Here is a 17,866-nt window from a genome sequence, read left to right on the forward strand (position 1 = left end):
AGGTGCTATTCACATTTGACAGAAAAAAGAACACATGCTTCTTAGATGATCCGTTGGGTCACTTAACTGCACAACAAGTTATTGCAGGTATTTGAAATAAAATGCTCAGAAAAGGAGGGCAACATAGTGCATCCGTGTGCCTGAAAGGGTATAGGCAGAAGCAAAGCTTATTAACGCCTACCCCTTTAACCAAAAACAAAATTATCTAGTCCAAAAGGAGTGGGGGTAGTAAAAAACCCATCTATTCCCACTCCCATTTACAACCACTTCAAACTCTTCAGCTTAAAGGACACAACCCAAATGCTACCAAACAAAATTACATTTACAAATTTACATTTACAATTGGCAACATACAAAACTCATGCTTCTTCAGCAGATACATATCTTGAAAACATCAGGTCTTTATATTGCATTTTAAACTGATTGATATTTAGACGTCGTTCGAATTCCTCTATCAGGTTATTCCATATTGTAGGGCGGGGGTGCCCAAGTTCGGTCCTCGTGATCTACCTTCCGGACACTCTTAGTTGTCTCCTGTTCAACACACCTGAATCCAGTGAAAAACTTGTTAGAAGATTTTTAATGAGCCTTTCAGTGGATTCAGGTGTGTTGGAACAGGGAGACATCAAAGAATGTCAGGAAGGTAGATCTTGAGGACTGAACCTGGGCACCCCTGTTCTAGGGCAACACATGGAGACACAGAAACCTTTTCTGGTTGTCCGGGTGCCAGTAATTTTAAAATGATACAAGCCCCTTAAATTATATTTTCCCTCTCTCTCAGTAAAAAATTCTTGAATTCTAAGGGGCACTTGTTTATTTTTCACTTTGTATATTATTTGAACAGCCTTGAACAAAATCATATTGTGTAGTTTTAATATTTGAGATTTAATGAACAATGGGTTGGTGTGGTCACGATAACCTGCATTATGAACTGTTGCTAATGCTCTTTTTTGAAAAATGAATCATGGTTGCACTATAGTTTTATAATTGTTGCCCCAAACTTCAGCACAATAAGTCAGGTAGGGTGCAACCAATGAACAATACAGAGTATGTAGTGCTATGCAATCAAGAACATGCTTTGCTTTATTTAATACTGCAATACTCTTTGATACCTTCATTTGAATATGCTGAATATGGGTTTTCCAATTTTTCATCAATAATGACACCTAAAAATGTATTTTCTTTGACATGATCTATGTTTACCCCTTGTATATTTAACTGTATTTATATGTCTTTTTTATAAATTCCATATAACATTAATTTAGTTTTTGACAAATTTTATGATAATTTGTTAATATCCAACCATCTCTTTAACTTTATCATTTCAGTTCCTAAATCAGATAACAACTGTTGCAGATTTTCTCCTGAGCAAAACAGGTTTGTGTCATCTGCAAAGAGAACTGCTTTAAACAGATCTGAAACTTTGCATAACTTGATGTATAAAATAAATACTTTTAGTCCCAATACAGAACCCTGGGGAAGCCCACAAACGATGTCCAGACATGAAGAACAGTAGTCCCCGAGTTTAACAAACTGCTTCTGGTTGTGTAAGTAACTTTTAATCCAACTCAGAGTCACCCCTCTGATCCCATACATTTCCATCTTATGAAGTAATATATTGTGATCAATTGAATCTATTGAATCAAACAATGCCAGTGAAGGGGACCTTTTTGCTCTAAAACCATATTGAATTTCATCAAGCAAATTATGTTGTTCTATAAATTTATCCAGTCTGTTGTTGTAAAGTTTTTCCAAAATCTTAGAAAATTGTGACAATAGAGACACAGGCCTGCAGTTAGTAAAAAGATGCTTGCTACCAGATTTAAATAAAGGTATCACTTTTGCCACTTTCATGCTGTTAGGAACAATTCCAGTTTGAAATGATTTATTAAAAATATATGATAATGGTTTTGCGATTTCAATAATTATTTGCTTTACTAAGGACATATGTACCTCATTATGATCTGATGACTTTTTACTTTTACATGTACTATCTACATTAATAATTTCCCTTTCATCTACTGGGCTAAGAAACATTGTGTGCAGGTTCCTGTCGATTAATTGCTGATTTTCCTATGGGCTGTGTGAGATTGTAGCTGCCAGATCTGGCCCAACATTATCAAAATATTTATAGAAACTATTCATTACTTGGCTCATGTTATATTCATCTTTGTTGTTATAAGTAAAGTATGTTGGGTAGTTATTTGATTTGGGTTCATTTGCAATAATACTATTCAGTATTTTCCATGTTTCTTTTATGTTGTTTTAATTATCGTTTAGTATTTTTTCAAAGTATGATTTTTTAACAGTTCCGCATAATTGTTATTACTTTATTTTTATAGTCCTTATATGTAATCTTTGCCTCTCTTGATTTACTTTTAATGAATTCTCTGTAGGCAGCACAGTGGCTTAGTAGTTAGCACTGTTGCCTCACAGCGAGGAGGTCATGGGTTCAATTCCCACCTGTGGCTTTTCTGTGTGGAGTTTGCATGTTCTCCCTGTGTTTGCGTGGGTTTCCTCCGGGTGATCCGGTTTCCTCCCACATTCAAAGAAATGTGAGTTAGGTGGATTGGAATCTTTAAAAATTGTCCATAGGTGTGTGAGTGGGTATGACTGTGATTGTTTGTCTATATGTGGCCCTGTGACAGCACTCTATGACTGCTGGGATAGGCTCCAGCTGCCCGCGATCCTTAATTGGACTAAGCAGTTGAAGATGAGTGTGTGTGTGTATGTGTGTGAATTCTCTGTGTAGCATATTTTTCTTCTTACAAGCCTTTTGAACACCTTTTGTTATCCATGAGTTAACTTTTGATTTATTATTTTTATTATAATTTATAATTGGACAGTTTTTGTTATATATATTGAGATATATGTTTTCAAATTCATAATATGCTAAATTTTCATCTTGCTTCTCATAAATGGGATTCCATTCTATTCCTGTAAAAGTAAATCATTTTTTAAGGTAATGATAGTTTCTTCAGATTGCAGGTGCCTGCAATATTGTATTTTCTCAGTACATTTTTTTATTGAAATTTACATCAGTTACTATAAAAATTGGTACATGGTCACTAATATCATGAATTAATCTTCTTTGTCTTTCGGCTGTTCCCGTTAGGGGTCGCCACAGCAGATCAATCGTTTCCATCTCACCCTGTCCTCTGTATCTTCTTCTGTCACACCAACCACCTGCATGTCCTCTCGCAGCACATCCATGAACCTCCTCTTTGGCCTCCCTCTTCTCCTCCTGCCTGGTGGCTCCATCCTCAGCATCCTTCTCCCTATATACCCTGGGTCCCTCCTCTGCACATGTCCAAACCATCTCAATCTCGCCTCTCTGACTCTCTCTCCAAACCGTCCCACCTGAGTTGTCCCTCTGATATGTTCATTCCTAATCTTGTCCATTCTTGTCACTCCCAAAGTGAATCTCAACATCTTCAGCTCTGCCACCTCCAGCTCTGCCTCCAGCCTTTTTGTTAGTGCCACCGTCTCTAAACCATACAACATAGCTGGTCTCACTACTGTTTTGTAAACTTTCCCCTTCACTCTTGCTGATATTCTTCAGTCACAAATCACTCCTGCTACCTTTCTCCACCCACTCCACCCTGCCTGCACTCTCTTCTTCACCTCTTTACTACACTCTCCATTACTTTGAACAGCTGACCCCAAATATTTAAACTCATCTACTTTCACCACTTCTACTCCTTGTAACTGCACTATTCCACTGACCTCCCTCCCATTCACACACATGTACTCAGTCTTGCTTCTACTGACTTTCATTCCCCTTCTCTCCAAAGCATATCTCCACTTCTCCAGACTAGAATCAACTTGCTCTCTACTCTCACTAATTAATAAGCCACTTAATGTTTTGGTAACAATATCATTTGTAAGTATATATTATCAATGAGAGTAGCTGAATGTGAAGTGATTCTTGAAGGCCTAGTAATTTTTGGATATAGATTTAAACTGTACATAGTATTAATGAAATCTTCTGTCACTTTATGCTTATGTTTAAGAGATCAATGTTTATATATCCACAGACAAATGCTCACTTATTACACATCTGTGAAAAAACTTCTTTGTCCAATTTTGACACTCTTCAATCTTAGAGTCTGGAGCTCTATATATGCAATTATAATAATTATATAATAATTACATAATTCTTAATAATAATAATAATAATAATAATAATAATAATAATAATAATGGTTATATTAATATAATTATAACTATATAATAATTAGATTTTTACCTTTTTCCATACCAATTTCGATTGTGATGGCTTCCAAAAGATTTTCCACAGCCACTGTCATTCGATCTTTAATTTTGTAGTTAAGCCTATTGTCAACATACAAAGCCACTGCTCCTCCTCTATTTTGTCTATTCAGATGACTGAATTCATAACCCTCCAACTCATAATTTGTATCATCACTCTCTGCAAGCCAAGTTTCTGTTATGGCAATTATACTGAATGGTTGACAAAATTGTTTTAAATAGTCTTTGATACTCCCCAAATTTTTTTACAGACTTCTACTATTAAAGTGGATTATTGATAATTTCCCATCACTTGTGATGCAGTTAGTGTATTGTTCCTCTGTGTAATATTGACAGTTACTATCTGTGAAGGAATAGAAATGATTGTCCGGATCTATCTCATATTCCAGATCCTGTATATGATGCTCAGTATACTGAAAGGGTTTGTAATTCCAGACTCTCATGAACATGTATCATCTCGCTTATATTATTACTGTTCAGAAGCACTGATGAATCGTCTATATGTTTGTCAGTCATTGTGAAAGTTGGTTGCCTTCACTGACCATGTTTTATTCATATTTTGCCAAGTCCTCCATGCTTCTGCTCAGCAACACATTGGCATCTTCTGGGGACCTGTTCAATTTGATGAATACTTTACAGTTTGTAGTCCATGTGTTTTGAACTTTTTGTTGTTTTCTCAAGTATCTTGCCTTCTTTGCGATACCTGTGTTGTGTTTCGTGATATGTTCATTTACGAGGTCTGTTAGAAAAGTATCCGACCTTTTATTTTTTTCAAAAACCATATGGATTTGAATCACGTGTGATTGCATCAGCCAAGCTTGAAGCTTCGTGCGCATGCGTGAGTATTTTCACTCCTGTCAGTTGCGTCATTCGCCTGTGAGCAGGCTTTGTGTGAGCAGTGGTCCACCCGTCTCGTCGGATTTTTATTGCGAATAAATGTCTGAACGATGTCTGAAAATGGCAGGAGACATGGACATCAGTACTTTTTCAGCATATTCCACTGTTACAGGAGTTTTTTTCATGGAAAGAGAAGCAGAGGGATGCGTCACGGAGCCGTTCATGGCGCGGGACAAAACCACCTCCGTGTTGGTCTCACAGGATGGCTTTGAGATGGCTTTCAGATGGCTTTCGGTGGTTTTTCAGTCGTGTGACTATCCGAGAAATTGTGGATGAGCCTGGACATACCAGAACATGTCCTGTGAGGCTTCATCACGGGGTTGCCTTGCGCCATGTGGCACCGCTGTGACGCACGGAATTCCTCTGCTCCTCTTTCCATGACAAAAACTCCTGTAACAGTGGAATGTGCCGTTCATTTCCAAACTGGACGCTGTGTTTTATCCGGGACGTCGTCTGACTAGCACAGGAATTGCAGAAGACGTGGACATCAGAACGTTTTCGGCACATTGAGAAACGTGCGGAATTCCGCGCGTCACGGCGGTGCCGCATGGCGCAAAGCAACGCCATGATGAAGCCTCACAGGACATGTTCTGGCATGTCCAGGCTCATCCACAATTTCTCGGATAGTCACATGACTGAAAAACCACCGAAAGCCATCTGAAAGCCATCTCAAAGCCGTCCTGTGATACCAACACGGTGGTTTTGTCCCGTGCCATGAATGGCTCCGTGGCACATCCCTCCGCTTATCTTTCCATGAAAAAAACTCCTGTAACAGTGGAATGTGCCGAAAAAGTACTGATGTCCACGTCTCCTGCCATTTTTGTGTAAGTCAGACGATGTCCCGTATCAACAAAGCCTTCACGTTGGAAATGATCTGGTTGATTCAGCCTGTCCATCGGCGCTCAGAGCGCGGCGCGCTATCAGCAGCTGTGGGTGGTCTTTAAACCGGCTGGAGTACTCCTTAATCTGTGTAATCCCCATAAAATCGTCCCTGAAAGCCATCTGAATTTTCCGAATGGTGTCCACCTGGAGGTCTCTCACAGTTTCTGGAAAAAATTGATGCAGCAAAGCTCTAAATCGTTCAGACATTTATTCGCAAGAAAAGTCCGACGAGAGGGGTGGACCACTGCTCACACAAAGCCTGCTCACAGGCGAATGACGCAACCGACAGGCATGAAAAAACTCACGCATGCGCACGAAGGTTCAAGCTTGGCTAATGCAATCACACGTGATTCAAATCCATATGGTTTTTGAAAAAAATAAAAAGGTCGGATACTTTTCTAACAGACCTCGTAAGTAAACATTGGATCCTTTAAGTTTATATCCTTGTTTGAGCAGAGTTATTTTGTCTTTCCTGTTGACAAACCTCATGATAACTGTAGGTTTGTCTGATGAATTTTTCCTGGGTAAAGGGTGACACGCTTCAATACTGTTAATATCCAGATTGATCCACTAAGTTTGCAGAAAAGCAGCAACTTGTTGCTCCGTGGAGCGTTCGTCTTGTTCATCAGGCTCCCCACTGTTACCAGAGGCTGCTACTCGAGCATACGATCTGGGTCTGATGTAGATCCCAGATACAACAACATTGTTCATTGGTGTGTACTGCTCCATCTCAGTCAGCCTCCTTTCCAACGACGCAATACGTTTGTCCTTCTCCTCGATAAGGCCTCTCAGGTCCTTACCTTCCTTCACTAGTGCCAGTATCTCCTTCTGCTATGTTTTTACAGCACAAACCTCCTCCATGAGAATATCAGAACCTTCTTAATATCTTCCAAATCCTCCATCACGGGTGCTTTCTTTGGCCCCATTCTCACTGGTCTTTTTTAACAGCTGTTTATTGCAGAACAGCTGTTAGTGTTTAGCTGTTAGCCCAAAACAGGCTGGCTTAGCCTATCGTGCAACGTCCCGGCTTCCCTGCGGGGACGGCAGGCTGACTGTCGATGTGAATTGTGGCCTCCAATGAGCCACGACGAGCTGCGGGCCTGGGTGCTGTGTCCAGTGGCCAAGGGCTGGTGAAGACCTCCGACGAGCTGCAGGGCTGTTGTGGCCTCCTATGAGTCGTGATCCTGGCTGGGGCCTCCAGCGAGCCGCGGGCTGATGGCGGCCTCCCTCGAGCTGCGATCCCGGTTGGAGCCTTGCAGTTTGGTTTTATACTGGTGATTTTACTGTGTTGGTCATTTTAATTAATCTGTTTTAGACTACTGCTATAGCGTACTTAATTTTAAACAGATATAATTTTCATAATTCTTCATATTAACATACTTTGGTACAAATACAGTCAAAGTGTGTTAATATAAAGAATTTTGTAGTAATAGCATATTTTTAAAGAATTAGTCTGGCATCCACAGCTGCTTACTGTAATATAACAGTGGGGCAGTACTGTAAGTGTTTTACAGGAACGTGTTGTACAGTAACACTGTAAAGTAACAGTATAAAGCTGGCAACTGTAGCTGCTAGTAGTTTACTTTAAATGAATATTTTTTACAGTATATGCAGCTATGTCATTGCTTTATGAGAATGATATGCATGTAATGACGGGGAAATGTTAATTAGTAGATGTCTTATGCCTCTAGGTATCTTACTATGTTGCTTGGTATGCAGAAGTATTGCTGATACAGTTGCTGAACAGTTTTCACTTCCACTGAATTTGAAAATATTGCATTTAAACATTCAAACAACAGATATGAAACATGAGATTAAAAAACCATACTGTTTGTGCAGAATGGTGACCTACCTAGTGCTGGGGGTGGAGGGGGGGCGTCACCCAGGGTTTGAACCACTTCTTATAGGCATTGTTTAGGGCCTACGAATGTGGTTGAATTGCACAGGAATCGTATGCAAAACGTGTAAAATCAGAGCTGCCTCCAACGCCTGTTACACCTGTTGCTACAACTATTTACGCACACAAGCAGAGTGTGCCCTGTAAGAGCCCATTCAATCACTCTCGCAGCAGGTGTCCAGGTGACACACATGAACATCTAACGCTGCTCGCTTGGCACTTAGAAGATGTGTGGCCATTTGTGCTGTTAGCATGAAAACAGGCAGCAGACAATCACACAAGCTGGCAAGTTGCCGAGTACACATGTGGTGTGCCAGAGTGACGGGTGCCCCCACAACACGTGTGTGTGTTTTGCGCACTCCCCCCACTCCCCCCCAACACGTGTGTGCATGTTGTTCACCCCCCCTCTCCCCCACCCGCATGTGAGGCACCTCTCATCTGATCACAGAGTGACACCTTGGTCTGTGCACTGACTGGACAGGGGGCGTGACTAGCTGCCAACAGCAGGAGCTGTTGACAACTCTGGTCCTGGACATCACAGCTGCAGAACACATAACATGTTTTGACAGACACATGCATGTGTGTGCTTGCTGTCCTCACATGGAAATACATAAAAAATGTATATCGCTTTTGCGAGGGGTTGGAGAGCGCGCACATTGACAGGTTGTCATGTGGACAGGCAGCATGTGATCTGAATGTCACATCTGTCTGACAGGACACACGTGTCCTGTGAGCAACACGCCGCAGAACTATATGACAAGCTAACAGTGTGGCAAATAAGCCACTCACTTCAGTCACGTATCAGCAGAAACACGCCATAACAAACGCCGTTTGTTCAGTTATCATGGCGCTTTTTTCTCTTTTTTTAAAAAATACATTCATGTCCTTGTTGATTTCCGGCATTTGTCTGCACCTTTTACAGGACAGCAATGGTAGCGCAGTGGTAAAGTTTCTGGCTGGCAATCAGAGCTTTCATAATTTGCAGGTTCCCTTGGTTGGCATGTATTTTATTTTTTCACAGCAGCTGCATGATGTGGTTACACATGCTCCAGCTGCTCAAGTTCGAATTTCTTTTCATTTTATAGCACCAAATTACACCAAAGTTGCCTCAAGGTGCTTCAAACAAGTAAGGTCTGACCTTACCAACCCCTTGCACTATGTTCCCGGTGCGACAGAACTGCACGAAACCGTTGAAGCGGGTTTGTTCATGCCTGCCTGTTAGCTCGATGTTTTCATGGTTCACTCATACGAGCTGTTCCGTCGTGAGTTGCCCTGATTTGTACTTATTCGTACTATGTGTGAAGGGGCCCTGAGATCTATCACCAACTCTGAAAAAAATCTCATTACGAGCCTGCCAAAATCTGTTGAAGCACCCACTTGAGTCACAGTTGCCCTGCCACGGTTTCCAGGGCAGTAATATTAGAAAAGTGTATGATTTATCAGCCCTATTTTTCTTGTATCTCATGATGGCTGATTTACGAGTTTACGATGTAATCCTTAACAGCCTATAAAGTGAAAATCCTGAGCCAGAATCTGGCATCTCCAAAGTTTAGTGGCGTCTTCCATGGCCTATCTGTATCTATCTGTGGTTCAAATTTGGTGAGAATCCTTGAAGTAGTTTTGACATAATCCTTCTAAGCCTAAACAAAGTGAAATCTTTATCCAGAATCCGGATCTGGATCCAAATCACCACCAAAATTTAATGGAGTGTTCCATGGCATAATATCTAGCTGTGGTTAAAATTTTGTCAAAATCTGTACAGTAGTTTTGACATAATCCTGATAACAGACAGACAAATGTCTAAATAAATAAACGCCAATGATTTTATTACGTACTTAACTAAATTGTTGCATGTGATGTAGGTTATATTTTGTCATGTCGTGCCTTTAAGCTATCATCACATAGCAACAGAAAATCCCCTGGGCTAGACTTCATATAGCCCTACTTTTTGAAAATGTGTGCACCAGCTGTGTGTTTCTCCAGGTAAAACTGGGGTTGCATCAGGAAGGGCATGTGGTGTAAAACTTGTGCCACATACCTATGCAGATTTGACTGTATCCGCTGTGGCGACGCTGAACAATTATGGAAGCAGCTGAACTGGCAACGACTAACATTGAACATACTAAATAAAATCACACATGCACGCTTTTCTCACACACACATAGCCGTCGTTTCCCCAAAAGTATTAATCCTGTTAACATTCTATTTAGGCAGCGTTCAACCTTGACCCAAAATGCATAAGCATACCAAACAGCACGTCAGCTCCACAGTTTGCCTGTGATCGTAGTTATATGCATGCTACCACGTGCTGGGTAATCAGGGGAGAAGAAGACAGATCGATGAGAGAAATGGTAAATAGGGCCGGGCATAACAGGCCACGATGCATGTTCTCACACTGTACGGCCCGATGCTCTGATGCGATGTGACTGCTCACATTGTACGTTCAAAAACCACATGTCGGGGTCATGTTTCTTTTAAAAAAAAAATATATATTTCATGCCTATCAGCGCACAAGGTAATCAGCGCATAGACGCTTGTAGCGCTGCTTCAACACTGCAGAACCCTCACGAGTCACAACAGCCGACCAAAATATCAAACAGGTTTGATTTTCATCTGACCATACGATTCCCGATCGGGATGTGGTCGTGAAATGTTAAACTCAGCTCGTACTCCATGTAGATTGCACGATGCAGGACGCACGATTAAGCTGAAACTCGGCACGATCCAAAAAATTCTCGCACGACTGAAAAATCGGCTGAAAAAGGGCCAAAAAATGGCACAGTGTAAGCCCAGCCCTGGTGAGTTAACAATACCGTTCTTGTTTTAACTAACTAACTTTTACTTTCTATTATAAGCCACCCAATTTTCACAGTTAGTCAGCACATAAATGCTGGATTTAAATGCCACAGCAGAACTCTTATTATCTCTGTGCGCTGGAGGTTTGTGGGCCGGTTGGATATGAAACTCCCAGGCTGAAAAATGTTCCCAGCACGCCCCTGTATGCATGCACATGTGCACCCACACACACACCCACACACACACACACACACACACACACACACACACACACACACACACACACACACACACACACACACACACACACACACACACAGCTTTTTGTCTTTTCTGCATTCTGCTGCAATCAGGTGCTTTTAATTTGACACACCCACAAACAGAGATGCAGCAGAACACATCAAATGCAGTACACTTTTTACTCATGGTAACAGCAACATGACAACTTATAGTAACAGCAACACAACACTTAACTATGCTGACGACACCAACTGAACTACAAAAAACTAGGACTGCAAGCAGTCATGGATGGGCCCTCATGTCCCAGCGCCCCACCTCCCCAGGCCAGCACAATTTCTGTTCAGTGGCCGACCCTCATCACACGTGAAGTTTCAAGTCAATCAGACAAAGCATGAAGGAGTTATCATGACTTGATGTTCCATGGCGAAGGGTCAAAATGGCAGCGCCATAGCGACCACACCCTTCGACATAAAAAAGCTTTTAATAACTTTTGATCAGTATCCTCTCTGGATGATCTGAATGAGTTCATTCAAAAACAATGTGTGGAAATCACGCCAAAATTACACAAAATTTCCAAATGGGCACCTTCCTGTTTGGAGTAGACTAATGGTGAAAGACACATTTTTGTATGTCTATGTAAGTCACATGTGTATCAATTTTCATCTCCCTACTCAAAAAAAAAAAAAAAAAAAAAAGCATATGGGTGGGGTGAAAGACACAAGGGGCACTATAGAGGCATTTTGCCCCCCAATGAGCGACACCCCTATCACATGTAAGAGGTTGTCATTCTTGATATGTGTATCAGTATTCATGATGATACAACCCCAGTTCCAATGAAGTTGGGCTGTTGTGTAAAACATAAATACAAACAGAATACAATGATTTTCAAATCCTCTTCAACCTATATTCTATTGAATACATCACAAAGACAAGATATTTAATGTTCAAACTGATAAACTTTACTGTTTTGTGCAAATATTTGCTCATTTTGAAATGGATGCCTGCAACACGTTTCAAAAAAGCTGGGACAGTGGTATGTTTACCACTGTGTTACATCACCTCACATCAACATAAAATTTGTAGGGGGTGCCATTTCACTGCAAGCATGTGCACGACCCCAATAACATTGAATTTTGTATCCGGCTGAATGACTTTGCAAAGTTTGTTGAGTTTTTGAGCATGGGAAAGGGGTGCAATTTGGGCTTGAAAAGTGTGAATAATAATAATAATAATAATAATAATAATAATAATAATAATAATAATAAACAGTGCAATTATAATAGGGTCCTCGTAGGATGACTTCAGCGTCACTCAGGCCCTAATTAATAACAGTAGCAACACTGTCAGAGCAACATGAACCATAATAATATGTAAACCCCCAAACTCCCATAGTGCATTGCAGCACAACGTTCATTGTTCACTGGTTAGCTAATATAGCTAATTTCTCCAAAAATATTAATCCTATACACACGCACGCATACATGCACACAGAGGCCACTTGGCTATTATAATATAGATGGTCTGTGTTCTGAAGTTATGAGTGTTCCTAAGGGGGTGCTGCATGGTTCAATACTGGGCCCCCTCTTGTTCATTATGTACATTAATGAATTACGACAAAATGTGGCAGATACTAATATGCATTTTTATGGTGATGACAGAATGATTTACTGTTTTGGATTCACTCTTGCTAAAGCTGCTGAATCTCTACAAAAAGCTTTTAATGTGGTCCAGCATACACTTCTGCAGCTAAAACTGGTGCTCAGTGCTGACAAGACCAAACTAATGTTGTTTGCAAACACCAAGATGGTGCCTCAGGCTACCCCTACAGTGTCCACTCTTGAGGAAAAGTCATCAAGGTGGTTCACACGTACAAAAGTCTTGGTATCTTGCTTGATGACTCTTTCACCTTCAAGCCACATATAGACAATCTTGTGAAGAAACTCAAACTCAAATTGGGCTTTTTCTTTCTAAATATTTTTTTTTTTCTTTTGAGGTGAAAAAGCAGCTTGTCACAGCAACATTTTTATCTATTATAGATTATGAAGACATGTTGTATATGAACGCCTCAGCACGTTTTCAAATGATTAATACTGTTTATCATGATTCTCTGAGGTTTGTTACAAACTGTAAAGCCTTGACCCATCATTGTGAATTGTATTCTCGAGTGGGATGGCCTTCTTTGTCCCGCAAGACAAAGATATACTTTTATTTATAACGCCATGCTTGGGCCTTCTTACATCTGGAATTTGATGAAACAGAGAAGTGTTGATTCTGACTTTATGCATTCAAATGATCATTCGTTACTCTGTGTTCCATTTGCCCACACAAAACTGGGAAAAGGGGGTTTTGTTTACCCGGTTTAGTATGTCAATTTTATTCTGTGAATTTAATTGTAATTGTTGTGTAACTTTTGCTGCCTCTTGGCCAGGACTCCTTTGCAAAAGAGGTTTTTAATCTCAGTGGGTCTTTTATGGTTACATAAAGATTAAATAAATATAAATAAACAACAGTTGACTCTATTAATGTGTCAGTGAAGTCCAACGCCCATATGTTATATTAGTGTTCTTTATATGACACCTATATAGATCCTTTTCATTTGATTGGTGGATTGTTGGCCACATGCCATTCATTATTTGTCTAATTGTTTGTGTAACATCATGTATGGTGTATTTTGGTTCAGTTTACCCTCCAAGTTTCACTCTATTGAATGGCTCCATTAACTTTTCGGTAAAACAAAACAAAAAAACCCTTCTATAATTTGAGGAAGCTAAACCTAGTAGCTGCAGTGTTCACGAGAACAACGTTTGAGCCTGTAGAAGTGCTGTCATGTGAAGAATTTGACTAGTTCACTAGTTTTAACTGAACTGAGGAAAGCAGGCACCTGTCTTAATTTTAATAAAAAACTTTTAATCAAATTAATCTATTTTGGTGTCACAAAAAGCAAATAATAAATGTTTTCCATTTGTACACTGGAAAGAATATTTTCATTCATTGGCAGATGGAATGCTTCATTCGACTTGGCTTTGCCTCCTTTTTATCTTTCAATTCATGCAAAATAATAAAAAAAGTTTTTCTTTTTTACTTTCACTTTTGATACTCTGTATGCTTCTTAAAGCTTCTTAAAGTGCCTTGGGGCAACTGTTTGTTGTGATTTAGCGCTATATAAATAAAACTGATTTAATTTGATTCTTACCCTGTGTGCTGCTATACAATGTTGCTGGAACCTCAATTTCCCTGAGGGAGTCTTCTCAAGGGATCAATAAAGTTCTATCTAATCTAATCTAAAGATTCTCGTCATTGTACTCATAGACATCTATTATATGTCTACTATGTTTACAAGATTTTTTGTCAACTTTCAAGATTTTTTTTTTTAAATTCAAATGCCTGTTGATGAAATTTCTAAATTTCTTTAAAGTGTTTTCTTCAGTTGGTTGCTTTGTCTTAATTTGCAAGTGTGGGTCCTCTTTTGGTCACCATAGTAAAGTGCTATTTGTATTTTGGTTAGATGTTTGGAAAGAACTGAAACACAACTGATTTTTGTGAGAAAGTTAATTCACATGATTAACATCAATGACTCATGTGGCTTAATTTAGGAAAGGAAAACACAAAATAAAGATTTCTAAGCAATTTTAATTATGAACTTTCCTCTGACTCCTTCAGGGACATCCTTAAATCATCACCCAGCGTAAAACCGTGCACAGGCTCACACAAAGCTCCAGTTTCGTCTGTGCATTACTGGCACCTCTTTGTCTTTCACATAAATATAACTCTGACTGTGTGACAATAAGCATTAACCTGCCACAGAACTGTAAATTAGCTGTGTACAACACAAAATCATTGCAGCAGAATCACAGACTGCAAATAGCTTTGGGTGACCTCAAAACATCTTAACAGAGAACAAAGCAAAAACATCACAAAAACTCGGTCAAGCAAAAACATTATAATTTCATCAAAGTTAAGATTTTCTCGAGTATCAAAGCAGTGTATAAATTACTGATTTCAGCTCAAAAGTCAAAACTTCTTTCCAAACTATTTGTTAGTTATTTCATCAGCAAGTGTGTATGAATTCAGTCCCCTCTGGTGTCTCATTTTAGGAATTATTAGTAAAGAAAATTCATTTTCTGTCCATCTTTCCATCTTGCCTTTGAGTTCTACTCTGTTCAAAAGAAAAAAATAATGATTGTTACACTCTCTGCTGTTCTCATTACAAAAATATGTGGTGGAAAGATGAAGAAACGTCTGCTGCTAGTCTCGCTACATCTTTCTCACTCCGACTCTTTCTTTCTTCCTCCCTCATCCTCCTCCCGCAGTGTCATGGTCCATATGGCGCTGCAACACTGTTGGTCTCCTGTGGCCACACTTCCCACGATGCATCTGTGGTGCTGGGCTGTGGAAGGAGCTGATAGGCTGAGAGGACTGTGGTATCGACCAGCTATCGCCTGGTGCGAGGTCAGTTCGGTGCAGCACTGGAGTGTGTCTGAACGGCGCACATCGTCGACTTTCGCGCTTTCATCCATCCTGCCAATCAATCCTCAATTTTCCATCATTACCTTCGCTTCTGTAGAACAACGTGAACTGCTCTTCCTGACAAAACATTTTTCTTGCCTAAACATACCATTAAAAAGCTTCTTTAAATTGCTTTCGTCCAAAAAAAAAAAAGTCTTGATTTTTTTTCCTTTTGAAGAATTATTACTCTCTTCGACATTGTTTGGTTGCTTTTAACTCTCTTCCTCTCCCGTGTGTTTCCATGCAGAGAAAACACAGCGTAGATCAATTCCTCTGAGGCAGACTCCTTTCACTAGTTAGAGATCAATACTGGCTATTTCATCTTTCTCTGTAGCGTGTGCGCAAGTGTGCGCACACACACACACAAAAAGCACAGAGTTTAAAGATATGCCTGTGAGCGGAGGTCCACCCCTTTTGAGATGACCTATCAACCTATTGGCGTACTTGCTCACTGGGGGATGCAAAAGTTCATAATAACAGACTCGCCTGTTGCTAAAGGTCTACTTTGATCCTCGGCTGCAGGGTGCAGCATTCACAAAATTTAATGACATAAACAGGTTGATGAACATATCTTGAAATGACCAGATAAAGCAATATAGAGCTGGGATTCTTCACAGTGACGTTTGGCAGATGTTAAATTGGTTTTGGAATGTGGAACACATCTATCATGCATCTCCAGCAGCAAATGTCCTTGTCCAAATTACTAAGGTTTAATGTAAAAGTTTGCATTCCCTTACTTTAAAATGGCAAAAAGAGTAAAACAAAGACATTTCCATCATCATAACGAAACATGTCTGTTTTCTTGGAGGAAATTTATTTTGTGTTTCACTCTACTATGGAGCTGTGATTGGTGATGGAACACACAAATGTTGCACAGCCACAGATGCCTATAACTCAGGGGTGGGCAGCAAGGGCCAAGACACTGCAGGTTTTCCTTGCAAACAATCACCTCAGCAGATGGGTTGCTGATGAGCTTCTAAACACCTGATCATCAATGAAATCATCTGCTGAGGTGATTGGAGGTAAGGAAAACCTGCAGTGTCTCGGCCCTTCATGGCACATGATTGCCCACCCCTGCACTCCTTCAGACTAGTCCCCTTTGCCTTGGTGGCTTCCCTCACTGGTCTCCTTCTTGCATTATCACCCAGTTTTTGTGAACTTCCCACACCAGGCAGATTTATCACATAGTACAATATTGATGGTATTTCTATGATAATACATACACTTCTATGAGATAATACAACAATTGTTCAGAGGGACCCACAGTGATTAGTAAAGGTTATAAAATGCAAAGGGGCAAACTTTTTGAAAAAAAAATTCTCGAAGGGGGATGCCAACTTTTGGAATCACAATATTCATTATTTCACTATTATGTTTTTTATACACTCTTTGTCCATTTTTATTACATTTGATAATGAAGAAACATTTGTAGAAGCTGAACTGGCATTAACCCTCAGAGCCCTAAAGATGATCTCCTGCATCCTGGTCAACTTTTCATCATATATCTATGACTAGATCAATAGATGAATAGTTGGCTGAGACAAATAGATGTCTCACATTCAGAAAGCTAAGGTTGTTGTGAACATTTTGATATGCAACACAGGGGTATTATGCTAAAAAGTACATGAGAAGGATCATTTCTTAAGGCATAGTAAAATTGAGAAAATACTCTTAGGGCTCTAAGGGCTTAATAGGATGTTGATAAAAAAAAGTCTTCATTTTACACTTTTTGCAATTTCAAAGTAAGGAGATGCAAACCTTTACACTCAGCTGTATGATTGTGGTGAGACCAGAGATAACTGGTTACATTTTTGACAGGAATTTGAACTATCCCTGCAATTTTGCTTTGTATTACATAGTCTAGATTATCTGCTCCATCTTCAAAGTGTTTCATGTCCCTGAATAAGCACCATTAAGTTTATTTTTTTAAATAATTAAAATGTCTCTGTGTGTAATCACAATTTAGACAGTGTTAATTAAAATCGTGAAAACGACTTTTACGTTTAATGTGCTTTTTCTTTTCCCTCAGCACTCTGAAGAATGCTGGCAATCTGTCCACGGTGGCACATTATGGATCAAATCAGAAAGCACCGTGGCAACACAAATCTTTTCATGTTATTTCAAAGACCAGATTTCATCAGATCTGAAATGTGACATTTGTCTGCACTTGACAGTAAAATATGATTTCTGTGATCAGACGGACATTTGAATTTCATTATCCTGCAGTATGTAAAAGAGGACCTGGTATATTTGCATTGATAGATTTTTGTCTGACTTTTTTGTTCCTTCTTCATAAATCTACACACCTCTTTAACTGATTAATGCTTCTACATGTGTTTTTAGACCATGTGGACAGCAGACTGCTTGTGCATAACT

General features: G+C 39.8%; 1 protein-coding gene across 1 annotated transcript in view; it reads right to left on the minus strand.

Annotated features, from left to right (window-relative positions):
• tenm2 (teneurin transmembrane protein 2) overlaps positions 1-17,866 on the minus strand; it is an 899,715-nt gene that overhangs the window by 651,331 nt on the left and 230,518 nt on the right.

This window comes from Thalassophryne amazonica, chromosome 11, assembly GCF_902500255.1.
Source record: "Thalassophryne amazonica chromosome 11, fThaAma1.1, whole genome shotgun sequence".
Lineage (NCBI taxonomy): Eukaryota > Metazoa > Chordata > Actinopteri > Batrachoidiformes > Batrachoididae > Thalassophryne > Thalassophryne amazonica.